This window comes from Cervus canadensis, chromosome 21 (assembly GCF_019320065.1).
Source record: "Cervus canadensis isolate Bull #8, Minnesota chromosome 21, ASM1932006v1, whole genome shotgun sequence".
NCBI lineage: Eukaryota > Metazoa > Chordata > Mammalia > Artiodactyla > Cervidae > Cervus > Cervus canadensis.
The window spans coordinates 58,183,618-58,202,766 of NC_057406.1; the positions used below are offsets into that span (position 1 = coordinate 58,183,618).

Sequence of the window (19,149 nt, forward strand, 5' to 3'; positions counted from 1 at the left end):
TCCTGGTGTGAGGCAGCCTGGGTGAGGTGTGTTCTGTCTCTCTCTGCCCCTCTGTTTATGGCTGACCTTCTCTCACAGCTGCACACAAACCCTCTGCTCTCCGTCACCCTTGGGTGTCCACCCTGTTCCCCGGGTCTGGAGGAGGAGTATTCCCATGCTCAGCTGAATTCAGATGACACAGGCTCCCCTGGGGATCTCACGGGGCCTGCGGGGCTCCAGGGTCTGAGGGAAATGATTGGATGGGAGGCCAGTGGGCATGCAGGAGGAGCCATGTAGGACGCGCTCCCTGAGAACCTTGGAGACAGGCTCACGGGGAAGGAGGTCAGGCATCCAGAGCCCAGGTGAACCCATCAGTTAACGCAAGGAAGCCTCAGTGAATCAGCTCATATTTACTGAACCAGATTCTAGACAACACAAGGTGGAGAGAAGCAGAGCAACCTGAAATACCTTCTCCAGCCTCACCCCCAGCTGAAGAAGAAAGCGAGGATCAGAGAGTCGTGTCTGTTGGCCCCAGGCTGTTTTATCTCCTCACACACTGCAAAGTTCCTTGGCCTGTTTCTGCCTCCTTGTTTCATCCTTCTTTCTTTCTTTCTTTCTTTTAATCAACCTCTGTTCCTACTCCACATTTGGATTTTCATGGAAACGTCAGCGGTCTCTCAGTCACTCTGGACCCAAGAGCACCTGGCGACGTGTCACCTATTCCCCCCACGGTGCTGTCAGCACCAGTGCTATCACCAGCGCCAGCACCATCCTTGTCATCAGAGTCACTGCCTGAGGATCCACACGGACAATGCTCCATGCAGACACACAGATGGCCACAGGGACATGAAAACATACTCAACATCACTAATCATTAGAGAAACGCAAGTCACACTACAGTAAGTTATCCCCCCTACAGCATCAGAGGGGCCATCATTTACATCTACAATGCTCTGTGGCTGTGGAGAAAAGGGAACCCTCCTCCACTGATGGTGGGAATGTAAATTGATACAGCCGCCATAGAAGACTACACGGAGTTTTCTTAACCAACTAAAAATAGAGCTACCATATGATTTAGCAATCCCGCTTCTGGGCATATATGTAGAAAATATTAAAGCTCTAATTTGAAAAGATACATGTACCCTGATGTTCATAGCAGTACTATTCCTAACAGCCAAGACATTATATTAACCTAAATGTCTGTTGACAGATTAATGAATAAAGCAAATGTGGTACATGTATACATACCATGGAATACTACTCAGCCATAAAGAGGAAGGAAATAATATTATCTGCAACAATATGTATGGATCTAGAGATTACTATACTGAGTGAAGTAAGTCAGACAAAGGCAAATATGTGATATTAACTTATATGTAGAATCCAGAAAATAATACAAATGAGCATATTTACAGAATAGAAACAGACTCATACACATAGAAAATGAACATTTTACCAAAGTTTGGGGGGGATAGATAAATTAGGAGATGGGATTATCAGATACACACCAGATAAACAAGGGCCTGCTACTGTAGTAGCATAGGAACAGTATTCAATATCTTGCAATAAACTATAATAGAAACGGATAAAAAAGAATATAGATATACACATGCTGAGATGTTCTGTCGTGTCTGACTCTCTGCAACCCCATGGACTGTAGCATGCCACGCTCCACTGTCTATGGGATTTCCCAGACAAGAATGTTGGAGTGGGGTGTTATTTCCTCCTCCAGGGAATCTTCCCTAGCCAGGAATCAAACCTGTGTCTCTTGCTTCGCAGACACATTCTTTTTTTTTTTTTTGATAAAGAACAAGACTGTTTTATTAAAAGCTTTATTCGACTTGAATATGATCATTTGTGCCAATTTTGTTAACAACCCTCATCTGAGAAGTGCTTTGCTCTCTCCCACATTGGTCCTCATGTGCCTGGAAGGCAAGAACTTAAACTACAACCTCCCTCTCATCCTTAGGCTTCTTCCTTCTAGATGGTGGTCCAAGCTGGCTTGACCATCCCCCTGTGCTCCTCCCAGAGGTACCTGTGGCACCCACACCTGCAGGTTGCTGCTTGGCCATCAGCTCTAGGACGGGAAGATTTTAGAGTGAGGCCAGAATACAGCTCAGGGTTTTGGACAGTAAGGGTAGTGATGACTCCTATTTGTGACCTGGCAAGTGACAGGTTTTCACATCCATGCACTGGCCTTGCACATACTCCCAAGGCAAGGAACAAAAAAAGCCAGCAGAGCGGAGGCCATGGTTATGTGGAGACGTGGTTCACTAACTGGACTAGGAGAGGATGAAAACAATTGCATGGCCAGGGCCTGGAGCTTACAGACAAGGGAAGAGATAAAGGAGAGGGGTCCACTTCCTTTTCAATGATCAAGGTATGAGTAGACTTCTTAGCAGACACATTCTTTACCACCTGGGAAGCCCAGATAAATACATAGATACCTGTATGATTGAATCACTTTGCTGTATACCTGAAATTAACAGAATATTGTAAATCAATTATCTTTCATTAAAGCAAACAAACAAAAGAAGTCACTGCCTTAGTAAGATACATCAGCTAGGGCCACAGGTGAGTTGATGTTGGAGGAGAGGTCTAGAGACCACCAGCAGGGGAAGACTCTTCTTGCTGGGACATCACAGCCTCTGGAGGGCGATAGAGGAGCCCCTGCTCCTTCTGGATCCCAACAATCCTAACTCTCTGACTTTCTCCCATTGTCAACCTGTTCCTATACCTGGCCTCTCATTGCTAGTTCACCTGCCTCTCCCTTTATTCTGCCTCCAGGGTCATCTTTAGTCCAAAGGAAGTGGTTTCTGGCGGGAGTGGAGTTTGGGGGAAAATGGATGCATGTGTGTGTATGCCTGAGTCGCTTTGCATTTCACCTGAAACTATCACAACACTGTTAATCGGCTATACTCCAACACAAAATAAAATGTTCTTAGTATGAAAAAAAAGTGGTTTCTCCCCGCCTCTCATTCTCTCGTGCCCCCTCCTCCCTTAATGCAGGCTCCAGGCCCCTTCCTTCTCTCTCCTCATCCATCACCTACATCCATCCATGCACTGCTTTGCTCAGCCACAGAAATGCCAAATTCCTAACACCCAGCTTCATTAATGTGGTCTCCCTCTCTTTCCCTCTAACAAGGTACCTCTGCAGTCTAGCTCCTCACGTGTCCCTGGACCCTGCACTGCTCTGAGGGTGGCTAAATCAGGTCCTCCTGCAGATTCTCATAGATCTGGGTGAGCTCCTCCAACTTCCTCTCCAACTCCCATGCCCGCTGCCTCAGGCTTTCAGCTGCTACTGTCTTGGCACCATTGTGCAAGTGCTTTGACTCCTTCACCAGGAAGCCAACATCCACCAGAAGGAAGACCCCTGCAGTGGCCAAACCCGCGATCCGGACTCCTTTGGTAATTGTTAAAGCTGTGGCTTTGAAACCTGCCTCTATCTGCTGAATGGCTGGGCCTGAGATCCTCCCAGGGCTCATGTAGATGTTTGCATTGGTTGCAGAGCCAGGGTTGGCTTTGCCTGTCTCCATGGCATGGATGTTCATTTCAATGCATTGCACAGCTTCTGTGACTTTCTCTGTTCTGTCAACAATGTGGAGGTTGCTCTTGAGTACCTCTAGGAGAACCTTCCATTTCTTGACGACACTTGACATCATGTGACTGGCTTCGGTTTCTGCTGATGACTTCTTCACATGTTCGATGATAGTGGTGGACACTTGGGTCACAGCCGCTGCTGCTCCCAGCCCTATCCCAGTGGCCAAGAGCACCACACTGGCCCCCGCTGTCAGGGGTGCCAGCCAGGCCAACAATGGTCAGAATACTAGACACAGCACCGGTGCTGTAGCCCACCACGTTGGAGATGGTACATCCCTTATGCACCTTGTCAACCTTGTCTGCGAGCTCGTGGAACTTGCCTATGAACTCCTCCAGCTGCCGTTTCACCCGAGGAAACTTAATCAGAAACCTCCTCCTGTCCAGCTGCTCTTTGGGGACTCTTTCTTGGTCCTCCTCAACCAAAGCTCTTTTTAATTCGTCCAGGTATTTGTGTAGTTCCTCTGCCTCTTCCCTGTAACAATGAAGGTCAAGGGATTAAAAATGCAGTTTGCTTGTCTGTAAAATTGGCTCCATAATATCTATTCTGCATAAATACAGATATGTTACTATCAATCAATTAAAGAAAAATTTTATAAGTGTAAACTTTTCTCTTCCTACCTTAAACACATTTCATACTTTATAGATGCTCCATCTTGACATAACTAAACTTGGAATAGGTAAACAAAAGTCAACTTAGGATACTGGCAACTTAAGAGAGATATTTGAGAGAAATCCCAGGTGGTCCAGAGGTTACAACTCTGCACTCCCACTACCGGGCTTGACTCGATACCTGGTTGGGGAATGAGGATCCCACAGGTCATATGGCTCAGCCAGAGAAAAGGTATGTGGTAAAGACGTCTCACAGGTGGGTCAACACCTTCATTTTGAAAGAGTTTTTGCAGTAGGAACTCCACAGATAAACAAAGACAAGTAGGACTGGTTGAGAAAACCTTCATTCAAGGGCCTTGGTGTGTAGTGAGAAGTCTCCCTGCTCTTTGCCCTTGGCTCCTGCAAAGTGATCCCTAAGCCCCTAGAATTCCGGCTGATAGGAGTGTCCTTGCCTGCCCAGGCCTTTGGCCACTGGTCAGTCTGACAAGGTGACGAGTGATCGTAGGTCTCTGGGTCTCTTGGTGTCAGTTCTGCCATCTGGGAGAGCTGGATGCTAGGGCACGAGTCTGACCTCCAGGAGGGGCTGGAGATGACAGGTCAGGGTAATCTGGCTTTTAAGCAAGGTGAGTGTCCCTGATGGGCAATACTCTGTGCATCTTGTCACACACCAAATCCAGGTCAGTACGTGTCCTGAGGACAATGGAAGCTTCGACTGTGAAACCTGCCCAGACTCTGCCCTGTGGCTTGTGGGAACTTTTCTCCTTCCCTGTAGTAAACTGTAGCTGGGATCATGAAGCCCTCAGTGAGTCCTGTCTATTCTATCGGGAATTCTTGAAACTGAGAGTTGTTTTGGGGATCCCCTAAATTTGTGACTGAAGTCAAAGTAAGGGCAGTCCTGGGCACTGTGCCCTTACTCTTTGCAGACTGGCTGTCTCTATGACTTAGAATTTTTTAAACCCCGAAAGTCAGAGCTAGAAGCACCTTATAATCATTTGACCTGCCATCTGCTGTCTTCTAAGCATTGTGCCCTTGACCTTCTCAGCAGAAGGTCATAGAGACCACCCACTGCCCCAGTTGACAGGGAAGCAGGAGATGTGCTATGAGCCCTGGTTTCCCTTGGACTCTCCAGCTCACCTCACTGACTCCTGACCCGTCACCCAGCACCCTCAACCACTCAGGGGTCACCAACATAACTCACAATTTACCTGGCGATAGCTTCACCTGCCTGCACCCCAGGCTGTGTGCAACTTTGGGGAATCTCTAAAGATTCAAGAGACTTGAGGAAACACCCATCTGAACGGCTGAGCCTGAAGAGACCGGAACTTGCACAGCTGGTGGAGGAAGTGTTTTCCTCTTGGGTGGGGATGCATGAGGCTCCTCAGAATGCCTCAAATGACACACAATTGGAGCCACTCATTGTGACCCTGGAGGGCTCACTGAGTCACAGGGCCTTCCCACTGACAGGGGGACTCCACGTAGACTAGGAGAGGGTCCCAGATGGAGGGAGAAGCCAGGTCCAAGGCAAGGTGTACAGACAAAGTCACCCAGGGCCCTCTAGCCCAGCATGAGGGGATCCCATCAGGGAGGGAAGAAATGCTCCCCCACCCCGGCCCACTCAGGGGACCTCTGCTAGGGTCACAGCCCCTTCAGTGCTGTGTCCTTAAGGCCCACTCTCCTCACTCTAGTCCTGGCCTTGTTGCCCAACACTGCCTACTACTCCTCCAACCTGGACCCTCTGCTTCACCCTGACCCCTGGGTCTGACCCTGGTGCAGGCCTCCCTGGTCCTTTGGACAAGATGATTGCTCTTGGTTCCCCACCTCTGACCCTGCAGTTCACTCTGAGGCCATCACCATAATCCATCAGACTGAATTGCTCTTCCCATTGGACACAGGACAGATCTGAGATTCAAAGTCTTAAGCCCACAGGCCCAGGAGCTGGGCAGGGCTAGATCCAGGATCCCACCAGCTCCTCCAGTTCCTCTGTAGTCTCTCTGCCTTATGGGCCAGCAGGATCCAGCAGGGTTGGTACAGTTCCTAACATGGGGAATAGAAAGACTGTAGGCAGAAGCCAGGACACAAATGGTGGTGTCAGGATTTTCTAACTTGTCCCAAAGGACATTCTGCTTGGTTCTCATCACCAGAAAGAAGACCCTTGAGCCCTGTCTCTTCACAACAAGTTTTTTAAATGTTTGTATTAACTGAGTATTTAATCTGTGTCAGTCATTACAGGAAGCACTTTACATGCATGATCTCAGTGTCCTCACAATAAAAATGAAAAGATGAAGAAACTAAAGCAGAGAGTAGTTCAGTAACTTGTCCAAGGTCACATAACCTGCGCCTTCCTTGCAGGTTTCAATTCTTCTCAACCTCAGATGATGCACTGTCAGCAAATGACATGGAGGAAACATTCCTGATGGGATCTTGAGAAGGAACACCCTTGACCCCAACCATAGGGTCCTGCCTGGAGGAGGTATGCCTGCCAGGAGGAAGCTAGCCTGGTGCCGGGGACATGGGTGACCATCCTGGTGCACCTGGGCAGGTTACCTGGACAAACCGGCCTCAGTCTTAATTCTCTCCAGGAATTCATTCAGCAGGAGGAGCAGTTCCTTTCTGCTCAGTATGTCCCAGAGACATTCAACAACCTCCTCAAAAAAGATCTCAATATCTAGATGAAAGAAAAGGGAATAAGATTAGAAGAATTTGTGGTGGAATATAAATGTTATTGAGTATAAAGTAGTTAAAATTTATCTTGCTGAGCAGCAGTTGCCTGGGGTGCTCTTGGTGAGGTCACCTAGGGTTATAGATGGACTGTCCCCCCACCCCCAATTTGTGTTGAATGTTAACCTCCAGGTGACGTTTTTGAAGATAGGGCTTGTAAGGAGGTTAGGTGGAATGAGGTCCTACGTGGGATTCCCAGGTAAATAGAGGTCAAGGTGGGATTCCCAGGGAGTTCTAATGGTAAAGAACTTGCCCACCAATGTGGGAGATGTGATAGATGTGGGTTTGATCCCTGAATCAGGAAGATCCCTTGAAGGAGGGCATGGCAAGCCACTCCAATATTCTTGTTTGGAGAATCCCATGGATAGAGGAGGCTGCCAGGCTGCAGCCCATGAGGTTGCAAATAGTTGGACATGACTGAGCAACTGAAAACACACACACAAAGAGAAGAAAGAGCAAGTGTGATCTGTTAGTTACCACTTTCAGAATAGACTGGCAGCACCCTATAAATGAATGCTTTCATTTTTGGGCAGTGAAGCAATTGAATACTCACCTTAAATGTGGTAAAGAATGTAATGACTGTAAATAGCCTCAGATCACAGCAGGGTAAGATTACTCCTCAATGAGTTATCAAAATCCCTGTGTGATTTCAGAGATCTGGAGGTTATTGAATTGCAGCTAAGATATTGGTGGCCAGGCTATATATATGTGTGTGTGGGCTGGGACGTGATATAAAATGTGTTTCTTGGTAAATCCACACAAAGAGGCACTATTGTTATCTCACAGAAGAGGAAAGTGAAACTCAGGCAGGAGGAGGGACAGCCCAAGGCCACAGAGCCGAAAGCTCTGAGGTTGAATCTAAGGTCAAGTGTCAGACATTTCTTGGACATGACTTTGAATCCTCCTTACATTTAAAACTCCTGTGGTTTGTTCATTCTACTCTATAGGACACAATGGGGATTCTTTGCAACTCATTTTTGGTGGTGAGCATGCAGTAGTGTATATAGAAGTAGAAATATAACGTTGTACACACGAAACTTAAGAGAACATTACAAACTCATGTTACCTAGCTTTAGAAAAGACTTTAGGATCACACGCCATTGAGTAAAACTACCAAGTGAGAACATTCCTGCTTCTGACCACAGACTCTAGGATGGGCAGGGGAGGGGATCAACCATGTGGAGGAGGGGTGGAGCCAATATGATCCTCATCACTCCTCCTCTCTAGGTGGGAGGCGGCAAAGGCCAGAATGAGGTTCAGTGCAGAGTCCACTGACCCTTGCAGAGTGGCTGGGCAGGTGGCTGGGCAAGAGCCGGAGGAAACAGCTTCTGTGGTGATGGCCCAGGGTCTGGGAGCAGCAGGAGGCGAGCGAGGGTCAAGGGAGAGAGCAGGAGAAGCTCCAGTGATGCTGGAGGACCTCCTCTCCCAGGCCTGCCTGGCCTTGGGGACTCCCATCTGCTTTCCATGCTCCACGTGTGCTCTCCCTGCCTCTGTTCTGAGTCACTTGCTGGGTGGTGGGAGAGGCAGGAAGTCAGCACTTTGGTCATGGATCCTGAGCAGAGGGCTGGGAAGGAGTCTGTGGGCAGACTCCAAGATGAGGGGAATCTCCTGGTCTCTCTTTGAAGCTCAAGAATGCTTATCCATCCTCTTCATGGTTCTTGATTCCTCTGTAGTTTAACTCAGCCTGGAAACACCACCCTCAATTCTGGATCACAAGTAGGAACCTTCCAGAGAAGAGGCAGCTGACTACCTGAGCAGTTTCCGAAGTTTTCTGAGCTCATGGTGGTGGCAGGGGCTCTCAGAGACCTCCCTTCAGCTCCTTGTCTGCGTCAGGCTGGAGGGAGGTATGACCTCAACCCTGGAGAAGAGAAATAGACTGTGAGCTCCACTGTGAGGGCGCAGTGGCTGCAGGGAACAGGGAGGGCCAAGTTCTCAGCGGGTTCCCCTTGGACGGCCACCAGGTCCTCCATGGACTTAGCCCAGTGTTGTTCTCTGTCTCCTGGGCTCTGCTGGTTGTTAGTTCAGCAAAGTCACTCACCTCCTACAGCTCCTTCCAAGCCAAGTCAGAATCCTGCTCTCCTGTTGGGGCCAAGAAGAAGGTAATCAGACAGGAGACAGCCATCTGTGAAGTTATAGGAACAATCAAACCAGAGACTAGAACAGATAGGAGGTGATACTCTGGAAATGAAGTGAGGTTGGGACACCTGTGGTTTCCAATTGGTATTAACTAATATTAATAGTAATATTGATCCAATGTCATTGACATGCAGGCTCCTGAAACTCACTTAAAGTTAGCTCAGTCCAAGTTTTCACGCTGGTGCCAGAGTCTGGACTGGAACCCGAGTCTTTCTGATGCAAATCACACATTTTGGATGACTATGCTCTACTCCCTAAAATAAACAAAAATATGTATTTGTGGATATATGTTAACTGGTAAATGACTGTTTTCATCGCAAAATGATGAGCTCCCTGTGCTCAAGTCTCTCCTTGCCAAAGTTCCTGGTGACACAGCTCCCACAGCCCAGGTCCTCCTTGCTTCTGCAAGAGCCTTTTTTCCCACAAGGGCCTGGAGTCCCACCAGCCCTGCCCCAATTCCTGTCTCCCTGCTCTGAGTGGCAGAGAACCCCTGCAGGTGTTCTGTCCTCCTTGATTTCCCTTCCTGATTATTGGACTTGATGTAGTTTCTAATCCTTTATGTGAATAATACTGCAAAGTATATTCACCTTGTATAAAACTTCACCTACATCTGAGATTGTATCCTTAAGCTATATCTAGAAGTAGAATTAAGATCCGAAGGCATCAACACCTAAAAAATTTCCATACCTAGAGCCACAATGCTATGCAAAGAAACTGTATCAATTTATGTTCATACTTATAATATATGAGGGTGTCCATCCTTTCAGATATACCCATTCTCAGTGGTCTTTCTTTAAATAAAAGATCATATCTTTATCATTAAATAATTTATTTTGGTTCTGCATGTGATTAACTTGCCGTGGGAGATGAGAAAGGAAAGCAAGTGTTGATGTTTAGCTACTATTTTTGAGAAAGCAAAAGAGCATCTGTCAACCACTCCTCCTGAGACTTGACTGAAATGATGGCAAAGGTATATATTGGTATGGTACCATATACTGATAAGAGTGCGTGGTTTCTGTAGTGTAGTGGTTACCATCTTCACCTAACACTCAAAAGGTCTCTGGTTCACAATCGAGTGGAAACAACTTCACCTGGGCTTTCCTTGTGGCTCAGTGGGTAAAGAATCCACCTGCAATTCAGGAGATGTGGGTTCGATCCGTGGGTTGGGAAGATCCCTTCTATAAGGGAACAGATACCCACTCCAGTATTCTGGACTGGAGAGTTCCATGGACTGTGTAATCCAAGAGATCACAAAGAGTCGGACATGACTGAGCAACTTTCACTTTCACTGATAAGAGCAACTTGTGTTTGTGATTGTTGCTCTGCATTGGTATCGGCTCTGAAACTTTACCAATGGTACCTCATAATTTATTCCATTAGCTTTGAAGATGTGTACCATTGTATCCTCATTCACAAATAAGGAAGCTGACACAGGGATGTTACCTGACTTACCTAAGATCAGAAGTCTTGCCCTTGGTACACTTCCACCCCACTCACTGGGTCAAGAACCCATAGCCTGCCTCTCCTCCCTCTGCTGCTAATAAAAACAAGCATGGGAGCAATAGGAGACCAGAGTCTTTAACAAATATTTGAAGACTCACTGGATGGAGAAGTGACAGATGAATAAAGAGGAGTGCAGTAGAGGGAGAGAAACAGGGAGCATGTTCACAGGAGAGAAGAATGGTCTTCTGGGCAGAGCCCCAGAGAGGGAGCAAGATGAGAGGAAGGCCAAGGGGAGAGCAGGGGACAAGTTCACCAACCCCACATCCCATCCCATAGTCACAGCAGCCTTCACTCTTCACCAGACTTTTAGAAGGTTACTTGACAATGAGATGCAGGAAAAAACATAGATTACATGTTTGTTTAACTATGGAGGAAGGTAAAGGATACCCGTGAGGGAGATAGACGTGGGATCCAGGAATCAGGAACATCAACCCAGTGGGAAAGGAATCCAAGGATCCCAGCTGGGTGCACAGCAGACCTAGAGAGAAACCAGTACAGAATAGGATAAGAAGTCCAAAGTCTGTGGGGACAGAGCACTCAGTATCACATGATGCACAGTTGGAAAGAAATAGAGGAAATGTTGAAGAGAAACAGTGCAAGGGGTGAAGATGAAGACAGTTAGAAACATCAGGAAAAACTAAAGTGCAGGAGAAGGGGATGACAGAGGATGAGATGGTTAGATGACATCACCGACTCAATGGACATGAGTTTGGGTAGGCTCTGGGAGTTGGTGATGGACAGGGATTCCTTCTGTGCTCCAGTTCATGCGGTCACAAAGAGTCGGACAAGACTGAGAGGCTGAACTGAACGGACCTGCTGAGAAGCATCGGCAGCTATATGGTACAAGTTAGCTCATAAAAAATGTATTAAAATATCACAAAAAATGTAAACTGTTTTGTTTTATTTTTTTTAATCTAAAGTAAATATATCTATGTCCAAGTCCTTTGGAGACTGTTTTAAAACTGAAGTAATATGAATATATATACTATGATATAACTCACAGATGTATAATATAGTGATTCAAAAATCTTAGTTTTCTTTCATTTATAGTCATTATAATACAATCTTTATCTTTTAAAATGAAACAGTATTTAAATATGTGAAGTAAATGTACTTGTTAATTTAAAGATCGAAATACACTTCTAAAACTTGGGAGGCAAAGCACTGAAGGGAGGAGGAGGATTAATATCTCAGTTTATAAAGCTGGGAATCAAGAAATAGTAGGTCCAGTCGAGAGTATAAGAAAACAAGGATGTAAATAAAGTGCTTACAAGTACAAAGCTTCTTAACGGAGGATATACAATTAGTGGGATAATGATATAAGGAGAAGAAGGGGACAGGTACAATAGAAAGTAGAAAAATAACTGAAATCCTCATTTTTCCTAATAAGAAGTAAATAAATCCTATCAAATTTAAGTCAAGAAAAAGCAAAATGCAATACCTACTACTTATTAGCGATTGTGGTTGATGACTTCCCACTTTGCACCAGGCACCTTCCCAATTGCTTGGTATGAATTCACTTCCTTTTAGTTCTCACAATGATCCTATAAGAAAGGAAACTGAAGCTCAGAGAGGTTAAGGAATATACTCAAGCCACACAGCTAGTGCTAGAGCCAGAATCCAAATCCAGGTTCCTGTCTCTTGCATACACATTCTCACACTATTCTACCCCTCAATGTAGTAATATCATTTAAAGAGACTGATTAACTATCTAAAGAAGAATGGGAAGGAATTTTCCTTGGGAAGGAATGAGCAGAACCCTCTGTATAAATTGATCTGTTTTAACCACATGCTCTTAGGACTGGATTGTTTTAACTGTAAGACAACAGAAGTCAATTTATAGCACACAATAACCCACAAGAATGGGGTGGTTTCTAGTGCCACCCCCTTAAAGATCATGGAGGCAGTTGAATTAAATGCCAACAAGAAATGTGACAATTGTCACATTGGACAATTAAATGCCAACCTGCTGTGACAATTGTCAGTGTAAGAGACATGTTTGTGTTGATGAAACTTAGTTCTCTAGAAAAGTAGGCATGAAAATAGAGCTAAACCAGAGTAACGAGAGTGAACATCCTTGGCTGAAAAGCATGAGTGGACTGTAAACAGATATTGTCCAGCAGCATCTTGCCCACCCACGTGTGCACCCATGGGCTTCCGTCCCCTCAAAGGAAGGAAGACCCCTTGCCGGGGAGGTGAATCCCAGAGAACAGCATCTCCCCTCCTGCAAAGACAGGATGGTCTTGAAGATGGTCAGAGTAGTGGTCATAAGGGGACATTCACGTATAATAATAATAATAAAAGATAATGATTGCTATGAATACATTTCATTGAGACAGGTTGAGTCTGTGAAAGGTCATGAGTTCATAATAAAATTCAAATGAGAGAACTTTAGAAATGTATGGCCAAAACGAGAGACATAAAGTTTAAAAAGAATGCTAGTGGTTATGCAGGGGATGCAAGGCGAAAGAGATATGGGATCCCTGGGCAGGGAGGATCCCCTGGAGAAAGAAATGGTTGCCCACTCCAGGACTCTTGCTGGGAAACCCATGGACAGAGGAGCTGGGAGGGCTGCATCCATGAGGCTGCGAAGGGCTGGACACACCTGAGCGGGTGCCTTTCTTTTGTCTCTATGGTGCAAAGAAGAGTGAATGTGATGGAAATATTCTGTGTTAATTGAATTTAATAATAAGAGGAGTCTTGACATCTATGGGTATATTCCTCTCTGTTTATTTACACGAATGTTCATAAAGGATTGAGAAAGAAAGAACCCCTGACATCCCGAGGCTGGCCTGGTATTACAACAGGGCGATGCTCTTCTCCTGTTGGATGTAAAGGCTCTCACAGAACTCCAGTCTCACACAGGGTCACCCTGAGAGCAAGAGTGAGGAGACAGCAAACACCCGTCACTGCACCCTCACCCACACCTCGCCCCCTCCCTTGGCTGAAAAGCACGACTGCTCCTTCTTTACCCATTACAGCTTTATCCTCGCTCTGGTCTCCCCTCTCCACTGATGGAGTTACTGAGACCCCATGGTAGTGCTGCCCCCATTCTCTGCAGCACCCAATCTAGAGCAACCCTGTTTCCTTAGAGCTCCCCCCAAATCCCCTTACCTAAGCTCCACTCCTAGAATCTTTCCTTCTACACCCTCCTCTGCAATGCCCACAGCTCTCCCTCAGGAAGAGTATCCATCAGCTTGTCTTAGGGGGTGTGCCTGGTGGCGAAGGCTGGCGGCATTGTCATGTGGATGGGAGAGAATTCACAAAGGCAGGCCCTCCTCCAAGTAAATAGGAGAGGAGAGCTGGCTGGCCCCCTGCCTCCTTCTCTGCCCAGAAGCTGCAGGACCCCAGGAGACAGGTCAGCCTATTGAAATCTTGAAACATGAGAACAGAGTCAAGTCAGAAAGAAGAGGAGGGCTCAGGCAGAAGGGCCGGCTCCTGGATGATGACAAACAATTGTAAATGCGTTGAACACTTGACTCATCTTCTGTCCTTCCCTCCCATTCTTGGCCTGGTCATGACCGTTGTCTGGGGCATCACATGGGTGTGGATGTGGGCAGTGCTTCCTCTGCTGGATTCCTATCCAGGACATCCTCCTCTGTCAGCCTCTGAATGGTCCCTTTCTAGAAAGGCTGTTGGTGGGAGAGGGGAGGATCCCAGAGAAGCCTGTCCCTGCCCAGCTGCATGGCCAGTCATGCATCCCTCCCCTCCTCATGGGCAGACAGATTCTCCCCAACCATCTCCCTCAGGTGCCTGCTTCCATGCTCCCTGGGAAGGGAAAGGGGCACTAAGAAAGTCCCTAGCCCAGCACCCAGACCCTCCCGACTGCCCCAGCTCCTGTCTTCCTCACACTCTCTGTCTCCACAGGGCCTGCTGCAGGACTCTGACTCCTCACTTGGCACAGGCTGCCCCTCCCCAGGAAACATGTTTCCCCACTGGCCTCACTATGTGACGGGTTACTTGTCCCTGGAGGTCCAGCTCCTAGCCTCCCCCTGCCAGCTTCCCCCAGTTCCTCTCCAGCTCCTCTTGAAGGTCACACTTTCCTGGTCATGGTTCTCTTATTGCTCAGTTCCTCCAGGTCTGAGAACCCTACCCACATCACGAGGGGCCCTGTCTGTTCTCTGCTGCTCCTCCTGTCCAGGGTCTCTGGGCACCCTCCACCCTCCTGGGCAGAGCCTGGCCAAAATATGAGGGGTGGGACCCCTTCTGGGGACATGAAACAACCAGCTTCTCGATGACACAGCACAACCCCAGTTCCCCTGTGAAAGTTAGAGAGGGAGGGAGAGTAGAAGGGGGAGAAAGAGGAAGAGAAAAAGGCGGAAAAGAAACTAAAGGTTGTAATCAGTCAATCATTCAAAAGGATCCAATGTAAACCAGAGAGAAAAAACTGAAGGGGCTGAAGGAAGCATTAACAGTAACATTGATTTGAGGAAACCTTTCTAAATACACACTTTCCACAAGATATAAAGGAAATTCTGACCTGCTGGACTCTTGGAAATTAAAATTGCCAAGGATCCCATAAATCAGGTCAGAAAAAACATCTGCACCCACAGGGAAAATGGAAATCAGCTTTTAAAACCTTAGTAAGAGAGTAGAACAACCAATTCCCCAGGAGGTAGGTTGCCCAGGGTCACACAGCTCTCTCTGGGCAGAGAGGAGGCCAAGACCAGGCCGCTGGACATGGGTACGAGGGAGGGGTGGGAACGTGGTTTTAATAACACTAAGTTTCTAGGGTTGGCTCTGCCAGTAAAAAACATAGATTTAAGCTCATGCCCCTCCTGTTATTCTGATGTCTGTAGAGTTTGGCTTTTTATCTTAATATTGCCAACAGAGGGATTATATGTGGATCTTGTGCAGTGAGCCCTTCTCACTTCTTCCAGCAGGGCCATCTTCCCCACACAGGACCTCCCATCACCCACATCCTGAGCAGAGGGCCCGGGGAACACAGAAAGCCAGCGCCCTTTGACTCCCCACATGGTGTCCTGTCCGTCTCCAGGCCAAGGTCTCCCCCAGGGCCTGGCACTGAGCCTGGCACTCAGAGGCAGGGTTTTTCACAAACCCTGATTCCTTGTAACTGAAAAAACTCCCCTTTCCCACATCAGCCCCACCCTAGCTCCCAGGGCAGCTTCAAGGAGGCCAGGCCATTGGAGGGGAGGCTCTGACTCTCCTGTCCCCCTCCACCCGCTCTGCTTCCTCCAGTTTCCCAAAGTACTGAGCACCCCCAACACCCCCCTTCCTCCTGGGCTCACCGCTCACGTCTCAGGGGTCCACGTGCTGAGCTGAGCCCACCAGGATGGGTACCGCCTTCCCTCTGCTCTGTTCAGGGGCCCTCGGCTGGGAGGAGGCCCTCAGACACACCTGCCTCCACATCCAGGCTCTGCCTCTGCTTCACCTGCTGCCTCGGCCATGGCCTCACCTCTCTGAGCTTCCAGTTCCCTTCTGTCAACTAGTGACATCATCCTTTCTCAAACATTCATCCTGAGGACTGGGAGGTGGGCAGGGTCCCTCCCCACTGCTTACCCAGGCATCTTCCTCTGGCTGAGTGTCAACAAAATCCAGAATGTCTCAGTTGTGCAGATGCAGCCACCAGCTGTGCATCTCTGCAATGACCACACACACCCTCTGTGCCCAGATATACTCTGGGAAGCAGAACTGAAAACAAAGCTGTCACTTCTGAGTGGTTCAAGTCAAACAAACACCCGGCCCAGCAGGCCCCACCCTGGGACTATTTCCACCTCCAGCTGACCCCCTTAGAGAAAGAAGCCCAGTCTTGACATTTCACAACGTTCTTGACCTGGGCTTCTTTCCTCCCAGTGCCCGCTCTTCTGCGCTCACTCAGCCAGACTCAGTCTCTGTTGCTCAGGACCACAGGGCTCTCACCTGACACGGGTCACCGTGGAGTTGGATCAGCCGCACAGTGAGCTCAATGGGGTCCAGCTCTAAGGGCTCCAGGGAGATGGGGGGACACTGAGTGGCTCTGTACTCAGTGCCTGAAACCTGCCCAGAGAAGTCTGTGCAGGATGGGAATTCTCCAGGAACTGAGGAAGAACTGATGAAGGGATGAACTCACATGTCTGAGGGTCAGGCAGGCGATGACCATGACTGCTGACGTCTTCAGAAAGGAATGAGAGGACCAGTTGGAGCCTCAGGAAAACAGGGCTGAGGGGGAGTGAGAGGCGCTGAGGACAGTCTTCTGAGGGAGGTTTGGACAGAAGTGTGGAGAAGGCTCTGCAGCACGTGGGGAGGGACTTAGGAGACATCCTGGGTTCATTTCCAGGTCCCGGGTCTCTGGCTTCCTGCCCTGGGCTCCAGGTATGTGAACCTGTTAGGTGCTCACATGCTCCACATGGAAACACAGAGAGTCAGTGCCTCATGGAGCAGACCCGTGGGGTGAGAGCAACACCCAGATGCTGCCCTCTCCTCCCTGGAGAAGAAGAGCCTGAGGCATCCCATGAAGGCTCCTCAGAAGGCCCTGGCAGGTGCAACCCCCGATGGGTGACCAGGTCAGAACATAGCCTTGGATGGACACTCCTTCCTTCCTGTCCGTTTCCCCCAGCCCCTCAGTCCTGCTCCTGGGGATGGAGTGAGCCTTGCAGCCAGCTCTGCCCTTGGGGGACCACAGGGTCCAGCAGGCTAGGCTCCAGGGAGGCTTTGAGCATCTGTGCTCAGAGTCATGGGCCGCCATGGAGGAGGGGAAGCAGGTGGGGCTAAGATCAATATTCTTAAGACTCATTCTTGCCCCGTGTGGGGAATAGACAGGTGAGGCAGGGCAGTGCCCCCAGGTAAACACAGGAAGACAGTTCTTGAAGGTCCTGCAGGAGTCCTGCGGAAACGTGAAGGCAGCCTGGGTTAGGCGTGTGCTGTCACTCTGCCCCTCTGTTTACGGCTGACCCCCCCTCACAGCTGCACACAGACCGTCTGCTCTCAGTCACCCTTGGGGCCCTCTGTCCATCCTGGTCCCCGGGGCTGGAGGAGGAGCATCCCCGTGCTCAGCCCAAGTCAGATGACACGGGCTTCCCCCGGGGCATCCCACGGGGACTGCGGGGCTCCAGGGTCTGAGGGAAACAACTGAATGGGAGCCCAGTGGGCAGGCAGGAGGAGCCATGGAAGACGCGCTCCCTGACACCCTGGGAGACAGGCTCTCGGGGAAGGAGGTCAGGCATCCGGAGCCCAGCTGAGCTCATCAATCAATGCAAGGAAGCCTCAGTGAATCAGCTCATATTTATTGAACTAAAGTCTGTAGAACACAATGTGGAGAGAGGCAGATGGTCCTAGAATACCTTGTTTAACTTCATCCCCAACTGAGGAGGAAACTGAGGGTCAGAGAGGCCTTGTCTCTTGGCCCCAGGCTGGTTGATCTCCTTGACACACCGCTTAGTTCCGTGATCTGTTGGTGCATTCTGCTTTCCTCTTACTATTTTTCCCAAATCAATCTCTGTTCCTACACAACACTGGGAATTCCATGGGAACTTCACTGGTCTCAGTGCACCCTGAACTCAAAGGGCACCTGGATACTTGTCAGATGCTCCATCCACTGTGTTGTCATCACTGCCGCTGCCACCACCATCATCACCACCATTGTCATCAAGAAGCCGCTGCCTGAAGTGCGATGTAGACCATTCTTCAAAGATAGACAGATGGCTAGCCAGCATATGTAAAGAGGCTGAACACTGCTAATTATTCAGTTCAGTTCAGTCACTGGGTCGTGTCCGACTCTTCGCGACCCCATGGACCACAGCACACCAGGCCTCCCTGTCCATCATCAACTCCTGAAGTCTACTCAAAGTCATCTCCACTGAGTCAGTGATGCCATCCAACCATCTCGTCCTGTGTGTATGCTAATCAAAACTACCATAAGGGATCATCCCCTTACCAATCAGATGGGCCATCAAGTAAAAGTCTACAGACAATCAATATTGGAGATGATGTGGAGAAAAGGCAAGCCTCCTACACAGTTGCTGGGAAAGTAAATTGGTGTGGCTGTTATGGAAAACAGTAAAGAAGTTCCTTAAAAATTAAAATTAGAGGTATCATGTGATCCAGCAATCCCACTTCAGGGCATATGTTTGGAAAAGAAAAAGTTCCCATTTGAAAAGATACATGCACCCCATGTTCATAAAAGTACTATTTACAATAGCCAAAACTTGGAAGTAACCTAAATGTCTGTCACCAGATGAAGGGATAAAGACAATGTGGTACATACAAACAATGGAATATTACTCAGCCCTAAAAAGCATGAAATAATGCCTTTTGTAGTAACATGTATGGATCTAGAGGTGATCATACTAAGTGAAGTAAGTCAGGCAGAAAAGACAGACATATAATATCACTTATATGGAGAATCTAAGAAATAGTCTAGGTGTTCCCTGGCGGTCTAGTGGTTAGAATTTGGTGGTTTTGCTGCTATGGCCACATTTATCCCACACGGGGGATCTCAGATCCCACAAACCGCTTGGCAGGGCCAAAAGAAAGAGTACAAATGAACTTATGAACAAACCAAAACAGACTCATAGTCATAGAAAACATAACTTGTTGTTACTAAAGAGAGAGAGGGGTAAACTAGGAGTATGGGATTAACAGATGCACACTACCATACATAAAATA

The 19,149-nt window shown here is 48.1% G+C and overlaps 1 pseudogene; it reads right to left on the minus strand.

Moving 5' to 3' along the window:
• Nucleotides 1-1,682: 1,682 nt before the first annotated feature.
• On the minus strand, nt 1,683-15,954 carry LOC122424045 (annotated as a pseudogene).
• Between the last annotated feature and the right edge of the window lie 3,195 nt (nt 15,955-19,149).